This window comes from Protopterus annectens, chromosome 6.part1, assembly GCF_019279795.1.
Source record: "Protopterus annectens isolate FY-2018-M chromosome 6.part1, PAN1.0, whole genome shotgun sequence".
NCBI classification, from domain to species: Eukaryota; Metazoa; Chordata; order Ceratodontiformes; family Protopteridae; genus Protopterus; species Protopterus annectens.
This window is the reverse complement of record NC_056738.1, coordinates 37,188,535-37,202,966: the sequence shown is the minus strand read 5'-3', so window position 1 is coordinate 37,202,966 and position 14,432 is coordinate 37,188,535. Positions and strand designations below refer to the sequence as shown.

At 39.6% G+C, this 14,432-nt stretch overlaps 1 protein-coding gene across 2 annotated transcripts in view; it reads right to left on the bottom strand.

Moving 5' to 3' along the window:
* Window positions 1–14,432, bottom strand: part of IFT172 (intraflagellar transport 172) — a 3,348,311-nt gene that overhangs the window by 1,094,216 nt on the left and 2,239,663 nt on the right. The window lies entirely within an intron of this gene.

Below are 14,432 nucleotides of genomic sequence, written 5' to 3'. Positions count from 1 at the left end.
CCACAGCGGAACTCCCGTCCGCTAATGATTGGCAGTAGATTTTTACATGCGGAGTTGCCAGCTCTGACGCACAACCTTCAACAAAGGTACGCCCATTCACGCATGTCTCCACACAGAAGACGCACTAGCTGAGAATTGAACAAGACAACGTCGTACTGTGAGGTGACAACGCTACCGCAGCACCACCACCGCACAGTTTGATATTATGAGAATTAAAGTGACTAATAAATGTCCCCTGGAAGCTTTGTTATACGTGATAAAATCTATCTTCTACTATTATTTATACTTTCTAAAAGGGTAGTACCATCACAGTCTCCCCACACCTGCCCAGTTTCATTTTTCCCTTTACTGTCACTTATTACTGACTCCTTTAGTATCCCTACTAACAGCATCTTTAACCAAACATTGCCCTTTCTGTTGTACCATCAGAAACAGAAGAATGTATGCTGGAGGCTTGGGAGATATGTTCCTCCAAATTTTAAAAAGAATTGTGACATCAAGGTAAATGTTTGTGTATACTACCTACTTAGTACTGGATGTAAAATTATAGGTCACCAGGATCTACTAGGGGAAAGAAACATTGCTCAAAATCCCAACCTACTATCCAGGAAGGAGGTCAGACTAATGGCCCACAAATCCTTCCTGCTCCTGGCCAACCCTCTAGGATACCAGGTTCCAGTCACAAAACAAAGTTCCTATGACCACATGATACACGTCTCTGCACTAACAGATTATTTCTATTTCTCCATTGTGAATTTGTCAGAACCCATTATTACACGATTGGTCTTCACTGGCTGCAGCAAAATATATCAAATTCTGCATATGATTCAACATCCAAGCTACAAATCTTCAAATTATGATCCAGAAAACATCAAACCAGACATACCAAAACATTAGACAACGGAACTTAAAATCCTGACACAAAAAACAGCTACACTAGAGAAATTTCCTTCCTCCACCAGTTTAACCATCAAAGGGTTACACAAGGGGGATTCATGTTTGTCCAGTGGTTAGGATATGGCACACTCACTCCCTCAGCCCAGGTCCAATTCCTGGTCAAGGAAGTTCATAGTTTCATAGTATAGTTAAAACAAGATGAAAACACCAAAAGCACAAAAAAAGCACCCAAGCACAAAAAAAAACAAAAACCGCAGGTAAATAAACAAATTATTTTTTTTATGTTTTTTAAATAAAAAATTTTCTTTTTCTTTTAAAACTATAGCCAAGTGTAAGCAGCAACAAAAAAAAGAAATCCCAACAGTAGTAAAAATCAAGCGCTTTCTTGGTCTCTCATTACCAAGCTTATCAAGATCAAATAGCAATGTATTTCTAACTTTATTTATAAGGTCTGTTGACCATCATGTGATAGCTTTAGTAATTAAGCTATTAAAGCTATAAACAGACAGACAGTCTATTATTCACACACTGTTGGATGCACATGCATGTTAACCACAAAAAATAAAAATATAAAAAAAACACAAAACACTCTATCAATATACTTTTTTTTACTACATTTTGCATTCAAAATGTTTATATACAAATTCATAGTATAGTACTAGGCTATCTGCCCTGGGGCATTTGTAAGCCTAGCCATAGTGATGTGGCTATTGCCACCCCATGAAATGGTACAAAAATGTACAGAATAAATCTAGAATACTGTGCCTCTGTCTAGTAGTGACACAATGAAGGTCCCCTTATATAATAGAATTAGTTTACTGTGCCCCTGTCTAGCAGTGACACAGATGTGACCCCTGGGGTAAACTTACGATCTCCCATCCACTCATCAAGATTTCTATTGAAGAGAGTCAGTGAGGGGCTCTGCCTAATACGAACTGGGATCCTGTTCCAAAGCATGGGAAGCCTCTGGGTTATGAATCTATCCCTCCAGCATGTCCTATTAATACTTGTGCCGAGGTTTAAGTCTTTAGCTCTCGTGGTCCTGATGGATTTGGATTTTTTGAGGTGGAGCATGTCCATCAGATCCTGACTGGACATGGCCTTGTACGTCAGGCAGAGATCACCTCTGAGCAGGCGGTATGCTACTGAATAGAGCTGAAGTTTCTTTAGTCTGGCAGAATAAGACATATGTTGGAGACCCTTGATCCTTTTGGTGAGGTACTTTTGTGGTCTCTCCAGCTGTTGCAAATGCCGGGTGAGGTACATACCAAATGGGGCATTGCACTCAATCATGGGTCTGATGAGGGAGGAATATAGAGGTACAATGACATCCTTGGATCTGGATGTGAATTCCTTCATGATGAGGTGTGCAAGGTAGAATGTTTTTCTAACCACTTTGGCAACATGGGTGTCAAATGAGAGGTCGCTGTCTACTTGGGTCCCTAGGTCTCTGATCACTTTTTCCGTACTCAGTGGGTTGCTGTCTATGTGATAATTTGTGGGTACTTTGTTTTTTCCAAAAAGGATGACTATACATTTTTTGGCATTTAGTTTAAGGCCATGACTACGGCACCAGTTGTCCGTTTCAGTGAGGCCTTTTTGTAGGATGTGTGTGTCTGCTGGTGTATCGACTATGGTGCCTAGTTTGCAGTCATCTGCGAACTTTGTCAGCCACAGCCCTCCCATGTTTGCTTTAACATCTGAGAAATAAATGCCGAACAAGAGGGGTCCCAGGACAGATCCCTGTGGGTCACCACTTGTGACTGGCTTTGAGTCTGACATTGCTCCAGTGATTTTAACTTTATGGGTTCTGTCCTTTAGCCAGTTTGCAACCCATCTAGTGACATAAGGGTTTATTTTAAGCTGTTTAGCTTATCTATGATGCCTGAGTGGGGTATTGTGTCAAGGCCTTAGCCAAGTCCAGGTATGCTGTATGGACTGCTTTGCCGTCATCAATGGCTCTAGTGACTGTTTCGAAAAAGTCAACCAGGTTTAAAAGGCAGGATCTGCCCTTTACAAAGCTGAACTGGGTGGGGTCAAGTGTCTGTAGGTCCCCTATGTCTCTGTTTATGAGTTCCATAATGATTCTTTCCATAGCTTTGCAGACCAGGCTAGTTAAGCTTATGGGGCAGTAGTTTCTAGGGTCTGTAGAGGCACCCCCCTTGTGGAGTGGGACCACTGTTGCTGTACGCCAGTGTTCAGGTACATATCCCGAAGTAAGGCTAAGGTTAAATAGCATTTTTATGTGTGGGCTTAGCTCCTCTTGGAGTTCACGTAACACGCACCCCAGGATACATCAGGTCTCATTGATGCTGTGTTTTTTGCTTTGTTTAGGGCGGTTCTCACTTGGACATCTGAGATGACAGGGAGATTACATTCAGCTGGGATAAGTATTTCTTCTTTTGGGGGTGAAGGAGGGGAGAAATTTGCACTGAACCTGTCAGCCAGAATGTTGGCAATATCTGTGGGTACAGTGTATTTTTTGTTGTTGTGAACCAACTCTGAGCATATCTGAGGGTTTCCGCCCAGGTTTCTAACATAGCTGAAGAAGGCTTTGTGGTTATCTTTAGTGTCCTTAGTGATTTTTCTCTCAAAGTTTGCCTTGGATGTTTTTATGAGAGAATGTAGTTTTCTGCTAATGTTGATCAGAGATGTCTTCCCTTCATGGGATTTCGCTCTGACATGCAGTAGCTTCCTTCTTTTGTTATACAATTTGTTTATGGCTGAGGTCCACCAGACAGGATGCTTACATTTGGTGGAGAGGGACTTGGATTTGTTTGGGATTGCATGATCCATGCATTCTTGGAGATGTCCATAGAAAGCATTTGTGAAGGATTCGGCATTGTGGGATGTGGTATCCACTGGCACAGTGGGCTTAAGGGATACCATCTCAGTCTTAAGAAGAGTGAAGTCTGCTTTTGTGAAGCTTTTCACTGTGGTCTTTTGTGCTGGGGGTGGAGGTGGGATATGTATATCCAGGGTGATTAGTTTGTGGTCAGATCTCACTAGTGAGGGGTATACTTCCGGTGTGGAGCATTTTGTCCCCATGTTTGTGATGATCAGGTCTAGTATATTATCTCCCCTAGTGGGAGAGGTGACTAGTTGTTCCAGTGCATTTGAATTTATGAATTCCAGGAACCTTTGGGCTAGGATATTAGGGCTAGAATAATGTACCCAATCTATGTTTGGGTAGTTGAAGTCTCCCAGTATGATGGTATTTTGTGATATAGTCATATCCTCCAATGTCTTCAGGAAGGCTGAGTAGGGTTCTTGAGACTGGGAGGGTGGTCTGTAACATGCTACCAGTTGTATAGCAGTTTTGCCTATGGTTAGTTGCACCTGTATGGTCTCTGATGCTTCATGTGTTGCTACTAACCTGGAGGTGTGGGTGTCCTTTATGAATATGGACACTCCCCGCTTTGTGGTTCGCCCGGGTTTGGGGGCGAAAAGCATGATACGAGGTATAGCCTGGTAGCACTGGGGTGATCTCAGGAGCCTTGAACCAGGTTTCAGTTACTGCACAGACGTCGATGTTCTCCATGCTGAGGAGTGCATCAAGTGCCTGCATCTTGAGATTTAGACTTCTGGTGTTGAGCAGCATTACCCTTAGTTTTTTTCCATTTTTGTTTTCTAAGGAGGTGGGTTTGTCTTTTGAGCCTTGCCTAAAAAAGGCACTATGGGGGTGGCAAGAGCCTTAGCCAATATCCGGAAGCCCAGTGGTGACAGGTGTAAGCCATCCCTTAAGCAGCGTGGCTTGTCCAACATATCATCCCAGGCAGACAGACATTGGATCCCCTTAGAATGACACCAGTACTTGAGCCAATTGTTAAAGCTGATCATCTTGTCTTTGTATTGTGGTATCATTCTTGGTGAGGGCAAGATGCTGCTCAGTATCAGGGTCATACCAGCCTGGGCTACATAATCGGAGAGCTCCTCTATGTCTCTTTTCATGTAGTCCAGGGAGGTACGTCTCAGGTCATTCACACCAGCATGGACAATGACGGAGTCATATTTGTACTTGCTTTGGAGTGACCTGAGTGCGTGTGTTATGTGGCGGATCCTAGCTCCTGATAGACAGCTCACAGTCACCTTCTCCTTGTTCAGCCTGGTCAGTGGGACATCAGTGTATCTGACTATGGAGTCACCTATTACTAGTGTATCAGGCAAGGTGTTTGGCCTTAAGGGCTGCGATTGGTCGACACACTGATTTATTGAAGTATGTGTTGCATGTGTTTTGTTTTGAGGTGGTGGATTTTTGGATGTCTGCTTTGGGAGCCTCTGTTGTTTTGGTAAGTTTTTATTAGAGCCTCGAGTATGTCTTTGTGTTTTATGTGTTTGGTTTGCAGTTGTGTTAGGTCTATGTGGGACTGGGATTGTTGTGTGTGTGGTTGCCATCTCCTCCTGTCTGGTCATGCCAGCCCTGAGTTGAGAGAGTTCAGCCTCCAGTTTGGCTATATAGTTGCATCTCTCACATGTATTTGTGTTTGTTGGGAGGAGGAGAGGGTTGTCTGTGTACATGAGACAATTGTAGCATTGTCTCAAGATACCCAGATTGACCAGCTGAACTGGAGACGACGCCAGTAATCTACCACTCGACATGCTAGAACAGTATAAGGGAGTGGTATACCTTTAAGGGAAGTGGATATTCACAGGGGTGGTAAGTAGATGTAGTGCTTTACTTAGTACGAGAGTGCTTACTTAGTAGAGAAGTATTGAGAACAAGTGCTAGGCTTATACTACAGTGAGTAGTCTGGTTATACTAAGAGTAGAGCTTCCTTAAAGGAAAATTTGCACAGCAGACTTGACGGAGCCAGAAAAAGTTCAATGGATTTTTTTTCAGTGTAACTGGATGGGGAACAGGAAATTTATCCCTGGTTTGGCACCCATGATTCTAATAAACAAAGGCAGCCCGTAAATGATTTCTCTCCCAGGTCCCTGCTTGCTTTCACTTACTGAGGGTAATAGAACTTGTCAGAGATTGGGGATGCATGACTAGGCTTAAAAAGACCCTTGTGGTTGCTAGTCTAGTAAACATCTATGAACCTATAACATCATAACACACACCATCACATTAGTATCACCACTACTGCCATACAAGAACACTCCTTTTCTATATGTATTTTTTAGAATTTCAGAATGTAAAAACACCCATCATTCTACAAATCCTAAATTTCTGACAATTAAATATACACATAACTGTTCTATAGATTTTAGTGATCTCAGCCAACACACATCACAGTACATTCTCTATCAGACATTAAGTGAGAAATTAATGAAATATTCTGTCATTTAGCATAAATCTTCTCTCACACTAAACAGCTAGCTGCCACCTGAGCTGAAATTCAAAAAAATGTGCATTCTACTCACAAGATTATCCATATGAGTGGTGCCTAAAGGAATTATACAGGGGGTGTTAGCAGCCGTTGGCCTATTTAGGAAATTTTAGGCTCCTTACTTAGGTGAATGAAGATAACTGATGCATCTTGTGCTGCGGTAAAGGAGGCACTTGTTTAACAGATAACATCAGCAACAATCTTCGGCTCTGAAGCTGGTGTCTCACTTAATATACTCTGCATTACATACTTTTGGCCAAGTAAGCTAGTTTGTCATTTTGTATTTCATGTTCCCTGCCTTTTCAGTAGCTGTTCTTCTCCTCTGTCACAATATTTCATATCTTTCACCACATTCCATCTAACATCATGATGTTAAGAATGACAAATCCTAACCACAGTAATAGTGAAAGCAAAGTCCTCTAGTAAGTATCCATAAGTAGTACCCATAGTGAGTGAAAGATCATAGTTATCAATTAATCAATAAATATGTAAAAATATGCAGTTAGACTAAACAAAAGTAAGGAACTTACAATATACAATAAAGTTAGATTTTCATAATCTATATCTGCTCACTTCAACAACAGGATGGGTAGCCACAAGCAGCAGTTGGTAAATACCTTTAAGTCTCACTAAGGCCTCAAAGATTCCTCCTCTAGCTCTTGTAATGTACCACACCTCCACTTCTCTCCAGATTTTGTCTACCCTCTTACAAGCATAATAAGAAATGGTACAGCTTAACAGGCATTCATCCAGATCCTCTCACTGGGGGAAATTTACTTTAGGTAGGGGGATGGTGGGAGGGTATATTCATGTGAACAGACATGATCATACAGATCTAATATTATGCAAAGTACACAACTTTCATACTTTACATGATCTAGCCTGTTCACTGCAACAAGAGGACAGAGCCCCAGCTTTTCTTCTTGGGCACCATTATGGCAGAATACAACAAATAATGGAACCCCCAAAAATTGACCTCCACATTGAGAGGACATTCAGCTTATGGTGTCTTACAGAAGGTATGCAGAGAAGCATATCTAACAGTCATAGGTATATCATCAACTGAAGAACTTCTGAAGAAAACCGATGATGTACCTACAACTCTAGAAGAACAGGCTTTGAGAGTACTTGGCAAAATTTTAATTTATTTGTTGTAACAAAAGGGTATGCAGTCTGAAAGCCACTTGAATAGTTAAACTTTTGATATTTTCTAACCTGTTTTGTCCTTAGCAAAGTATATAAAGATTTGAACAGCCCTTTTAATATAGTTCAGTTGTGGAAGTAAGTTTAATATAACAGCAGATGTTCTAACAGATCACTGTTGCAGTAGCACAAGCTGTATGGATTATAGCCTGCCAAGGAAAGGACAACATGCCTGCTCTCAAAGCTTCATGGCACTTTTTATGTGCCCTAACAACTTTAGAATTTGAGGAAAGATGCAGAAAAGCAGAAGTTAGGGCACCAAGAGCTTCTGAGCTTTCTTGCCTCAGGAAAAGAGGCTACAATCCAAAAAGGTAGGTGTTAGGAAAGGAGAATAAAACATACACAGATATATAAATATATAAAATAAGTATTATACATCCATCTCCTACCAGCAGAACAAGGGGGATGGAGGGAGGGAGGGAATGGCTACTGTAACAGTAACCTGTCAGAATATTAGTAGATTACCAAAGCTTAGATAATATAATAAGGTGGAAGAAATTTAATAATCTAGAAGACATAGGAGACTAGTCAGAACAAAGCCTGTTCTGGATGCTTTGTGAAGGTGTATAGAGAGGAAAAAGTTGCTGCCTCTAGAATACTTCTACAGTCCACCCCTTTCCAAAAAGTCAAGGAAAAAGCCGAAGTCCTTTTAGGCAAAAATAAATAGCATGAGACAACCATCTCAAAATTATCTGCTTTGACATTGGTTGTCCTTTTCTTCTTACCTTCATAGGAAACAAATAGCTGATTGGCCTTCCTTAAGTATTTTGCCCTGTCCAAGTAATATATGTTCTGCCTGGGGACATCTACAGTATGTAAGATTCATCATCCCTCATTTTGGATTTTTGAAAAGGATATAGGGAAATTAACAGATCACTTCAAAGAAAATGTGAGAAGCACTTTAGACATAAAAGAAGGATTTGTTTTCAAAGAAACTCTGGACTTGGGACTTCCAAGATGGCTGCACACTGATCCAACAGCTCAACTTCAGCTCTCCCAATGTGAAAAAAGAAACTGAAAGACAAGAGCCCAGAACTCTGACACTTTTAGTAAATTTAGTTATTACCTAGTAAGTACATTACCTGAATGCCAGCAAAGACAAAACTAAGAGATCATGAAAGAAACACAACTAGAAAAGGTGGAGAGAAAATAATGACTTTAAAAAATCATGCAGCTGTTCAGCAAAAAGCACTTCAAGTTGCAGGTTTGGTGAAAGACATGGCATCCGGTAATCTAGAGAACAAAATAAGACAAATATGCTCAGAGTTGTTTAAAACAAACAAAACAATGGAAGAGTATATCAACTCAAATAACAAAAGGCTGGAAAAAAATGGAAAAAGCTTTAAACAGATATTTACATAAGCTGATAAAATTGCAAAAATCAGAGGTCGAAATGAAGAAAAGGCTGGCTGTGTGTGACACTGCTCAAGAAGAGATGTTTCAAAAATGAAAGAATTAGAGGACAGAGTACAGAGAAAACCTGAGATTTTCTACTATACCACAGAAACTGGAAATAAACTATACTAATTTTATGAAGGCACAAATAAGCAATGGGACTGGTATTCCAGAGCAGGATTTGTTAACTAAAATGGCACATCATGTGACTACATCAAACCTGGCCATGAGAAAGCAGTCAAGACCTGTAGTAGTAAAGATGCAATCTTATTAGCAGAAAGACTGATCCTGACAAAAGTGTGGTAGAAGGGCAAAGTATTAATAGTTGGAGACAGTGGAGTGTTTGTGGAAAATGATTACTCACTGCACACCAGGAAGAAGAGAAACAAATTTATTGCAACAAGCAGGGAACATAGGGAGACATGTGTTAGATTCAAACTGCTGTATACAGCTGTCTTTAGAATATCTTTCCTGAGGGATCAAAATATTTTTTTGATGCAGAACAAGCTAAGCAGGAAATACAAAAGTCTGTCCAACAAAAAGTGAGCCATCAAGCAGAAGGGGATTCTGCTTCTCATTCTTCAGATAATAAAGCACATGGATAGACTTAGAGATAGAGAAAAGCCAGGAGCTGACTAGAAGAACTGGGAGTACCTTGTAATTGATACAGTATATGGAGCAGGGAGATGGAAATGAACAAGAAGACCAGCAACATGGAAATTAGTGAATAAATGTGAGATTACAAAGCATCAAATTCATTTGTGAAATATGGCTGCACAACAGGAGGTGGAAAGAATGGACTTTTGTTGACTCTGTTAAACTTGTAGGGAAGGGAAAGGCATTTACTTCACTTCATGTCATTAATGTTTGGAAGGACACTAGAAGGAAGGGAAGAGGAATGAAAAATGTAACTGTAAGTAAAACAATCTCTGTTCTTAACATTAATTCTATAAAACTTTTCATGAAACAAAATGATCGCATGTTATATAGTAAAGCATTTTTAGTTATTGTATGTGATAAAGATGCTAAAGTAAACAGTTCTTTTTTCTTCTTTTTAGTATTAAGAATTATAGACATTACAATGCAAAAAGAGAAAAAAGTGCTAGATAAAAGCACATCTAAGTTAATATGCTGTGATCTTGCTGTTGAGGTGGGGGATGGAGTGAAAAGTACACAGATCATAACACCTATAGAGCTGATATGCAATGTCTGGATTAAGACCCTTGGCTTAATCTAATAAGTTTTAAGTGCAAACAAGTAAATAAGAAAACACGGAATATAATGAAAGGTTTTCCTTTGGCAATAAATCTTTCAGTACATCTTTAGAAGCCTGCCTGCTGAGAGCTACATTTTACCTTTTTTCTTGTGATTACACACACACACACAAGCTGATTATAAGGCAATAAAAAAGCCAAAGCACAGGTTTCTTCAAGATTAGAAGTTAATGTTTTCTGAATGCATGAAAGTTGTTTTTCAAATCTGGGAAGAGAATAAAGATAAAAACAAACACCAGTTAGTGTTAGTAGAAGCACAAGCAGCAACATGCATCTTAGCATGGATAATCTTTCAATTAGGCCTGTGTTTGCAGCTGTCTATTTGGGACAATTGTTCCTATTAGGAGGGTTAAACTTCATTATTTGAAGATCTACATAGTTTTGTGTGTCTGTATTAAGTTAACATGTTCTGGGGGGGGTGTTTCTTTTTATGTCTGTGGGTTTTTATAAAATAAAAGTCTTGTAAAATGTGACATGGGTTTAAATGAAGATAAAAAAATGAATAAAGGATCAATATGTCAAACATTAGTGGGTGCATATATCACAAAAGCTCGAAATAAACATATTATCATAATGGAGAGACTAATATGATAAGGTTAGAGAAGCAGTTCATAACGAAACTATGGGAGGACATACGTATGTCTCCCAAATATGCAACAAAGTCTATAAAGTTTAGGATTTTTGTTTGGATCTTAAAACCTTGTATATAGCATGGTTTTGGAGTTAGTGATGCAAATATCAACAAGCCAGTAGGAGTTAACTGCAGATGCACCTGGAGGCATCACTCAGATGTAACGAGTTAATCAAATAAGGAACAGTTACACTCTGGCCTTCTCAGGCTGAGGGATGAGTCCTTGTAAGACTCTCGGTGAAACAGAGCGGACTGGTAGTGAATGTTACAAGGTTGAAGGACAATACATTTTAACACAGGTGGCTCATGTTTAAAATGAATATTTTAAAGTGTTCATGTGAAGCTCTAAGCGAGAGGCATAAAGGTTGAAAGTATTTTAAAATACACTGATTTTCTAAAAGTAATGCAATGTCAAAATTCAGCATGCCATGTATCTGATAAGTAAAAGGTATACATGGGAAGTGTTTTCTCTTTGTTCCTTGAGACTAAGAATTTTAGCAAGCAGTCTCTCAGCACTGTTGATGGAATAAACAAGTACATTGCACATTCTGAAGCCATTATTCACTGAGTCAAAAGGTAATATTCTTTATAATTTAATTTGTACGTAATATTCTTTATAATTTAATTTATACTATAACAATTGATGTCATGACTCAGATTCTGAATTTTGGTATTGTTGCAGGGCAGTGTGGAACAACTACAAGGGCCCAGCATTGAAAGTTATTCTGTGAATTCCACACTGCTTTGTACGGAATAGTCAGAGATTCAAATACCCAATTATTCAGGTTGTGCAAATATGATAGACTAGGTGGAAAAAATGATTGTTGGAAAAATAAATTTTGTACATAATTGTACTTAAAAGGTGGAATGAATGAATAACTGTTTTTGTTGAATGACTGAGTTTGACTGACAGGTTTATGTAAAGTAATACAGGGAGGACCCAACAGGAAATATAGAGAAGTTTATTAAATGTGTATTTGCAAATGAAAAGGAAGGAAATTTAACACAAGGAGCCACTTTGTGTTGAGGGCAGTACCCTTGAAAGAAGACTAAAAGGTAAGAAGTATAAGAGGTACTGTGTTGTTAAATGTACGAGTGAGGAAAACTTAAATCAGATTCATGAGCCCACAGCATGCTGGGACATAGTGACATGCTAGTAAATCAAATTCATGTGCCCACAGCACATTACGACATAGGTGTGAATGAGTGAAAGTACCCTTGCAGGGTCTGAAAGAGTAGTCATTTCTGGACACAGTACCTAGTCACGCCATTTTCCCGATCATAATGCTGCAGCTATAACTGTGAACTCACGACAGGATGAAAGCAAGGGGGTGATGTGGGAAAAGGCTGATCAAAACACTTCCTCTGTCATTGCACAATGACAGAATTCCTACCCTTTCCTCCCTGAATGATGTGTGAACTGGTGTAGTTATTTTTGCCAAATTACCAGGATTGGCAAGGTAAGTATTAATAGGGAAAATGGGAACATTAAATAGGCAGGATCAAATCCCAGCAAAGGGAACACCTGCATATTTTATGTATCACAACTATGGGAAGGAAAGTTGTAAGTATTTGAATGACTGGTTTCAGCTCACAAACAATTGCCCCAGTGAAGTATTTCCATTAAATGAAACTTATGATAAGGATAAATTAGGGAATCTGAGGGGTATTTTTGAAGGACAATAAAAGCAAAACAAGTGGGGAACAATGGGCAGTATTTTATTTCTGGTATACCGAAGCTCTTAAAAGGGAAAAGGAATCAGCATTAAGGAGATTACATGATACTAATAAGAAGTTGCTACAGCAAGTAAAATACATTAAAAAGGCAGTACAGACCAGTATAAAAGGATCCCTTTATCCTGTCTTGGCAGGTTTGGAAGAAACTGGGGATGGCCAAAAAGTAGACTTCAGAAGAGGATGATAATTCTCCAGTAGCTACTGCACCCAACCCTGATATGTACTGGGATAGTCGCCTGCTGTGTAAGATTCCACTGTTTCTCAGACCCCTGCATTTCGGTCAACTGTCCATTGGATGCCAGCACAGCTTGGTATTGTTACATCTCAGCCTAGTTCTCCCTATTCAACCCTCCTCTTCAGAACAGCAACTGCAACAAGTTTCTACCTCTCCAACAGGAACACTAGTATCTGACATACCAGTAGCTCCCCACATGCGCTCACATGACAGGGTAGGGCAACAGGGCATTGCCTCTGGAGAAGATCTATTGGCACCACTTGGAGAAATACTGTAGGCCATTAACAGAAAGCTTGTTCATTACCCTTGGACTCCTGCTAATTTGCATACTATGTTCAAAAGTTTTCCAAATATTAGAGAGGAACTGTTGAAGTTTAAGGAAGAATTAAAAACTATAACAGAATGATACAATACTACTAGATTTGAGCCAGCTGCTTTGGTGTCACTTCAGATAAAATAAGAAAACACTTACTTAAAAAGGCTGGAATAACAGATTTTATTAAAACAGGAAATGCACTCATATACAAAAAGATGGGACTGTTAAATAAAATTACATAAGTGTATCAAGTTAAGACAGACTGGTCTAAGATACATGTATGTAAGCAAAATAAAGGGGAAGCCCCTTCAGGTTATTTTAGCTTCCTCAAGGCAGTGTTTGCTAAACATTCAGGAATAACAGATCCAGAAGAACATGCTAAGCCAGCTATTGCAGTTGCTTTGTGCAGGGTCTGCAAGCCCCTTAAAAAATCAAATAAGGCAAGTGCTTATAGATTGGCAGGGAAAGGAGTTGGAGTCCTTATTAAGTGCTGCAAATCACTGTATGGAGTATCATGGAAAACGGAGAAAAGATACTAAGGATAAGCTATTAACTTTGCAAATAAGGTGGTTAGAAGCCCCAAGTGGATAAGGAAGAGGCAGGGAAAGGGGAAGAAGTGTTGCTGGGGGTTTAGTAAAAGTGTTGATTGAGGGGAACAATGTACAGCTAGTTGTCAAAAAGGAGCTGGCAGTGGCCCTCCTGCCCCATTTGATGTATCTTGCTTCAATTGTGGTGAAGCAAGACATTGGAGAGAAGAATGCCCACACAAGAGAATACAGGGAGTTCAAGATACCTGGACTGAATGGCAGCCAAATTATGGCAATACTGCATTTCCTCCACCATCTGCTCAAACTGGAAGAAGACAGGAATTACAGTACTAAGTTACAATAATGAAAAAGAAATAAAGCTCGATCCTCTACTGCCAAATGACAAAAAGGGACCCTGTGTTATGACAAAAATAAATTCAAAGGCAATTCCTTTCCTGGTGGACAATGGAGCCACTAGATCTAGGTTACTTCAGACAGATACCAGTATCAAAACATAATGTAAAAGCAACTGGAGTAACAAATGCTACTGTCACATATCCTGTTTCAGAGTCTATACTCATTTCTTTAGGACCTATTGAGGAAAGACATTCTTTCCTTCTGAGTACTACTGCACTAATGAACTTGCTGGAAAGACACCTATTATGCAAACTGGGCTGCACTATTTACTGCACACCAGAAGGGGTATTTGGACGTTCCAACTGAATTAGAGGGGGAAGTGTTAGCAGTCTTAGCACACACTGCGGAATAGCCTGCTAAAGATATACAAGGTATGCAGATGGCTGAAGACCTGTTGCAGCAGGTACCTGCTAAATTATGGGCTAAACATGCTAATGAAGTAGGTATATTAAAATCTGCAGAACCAG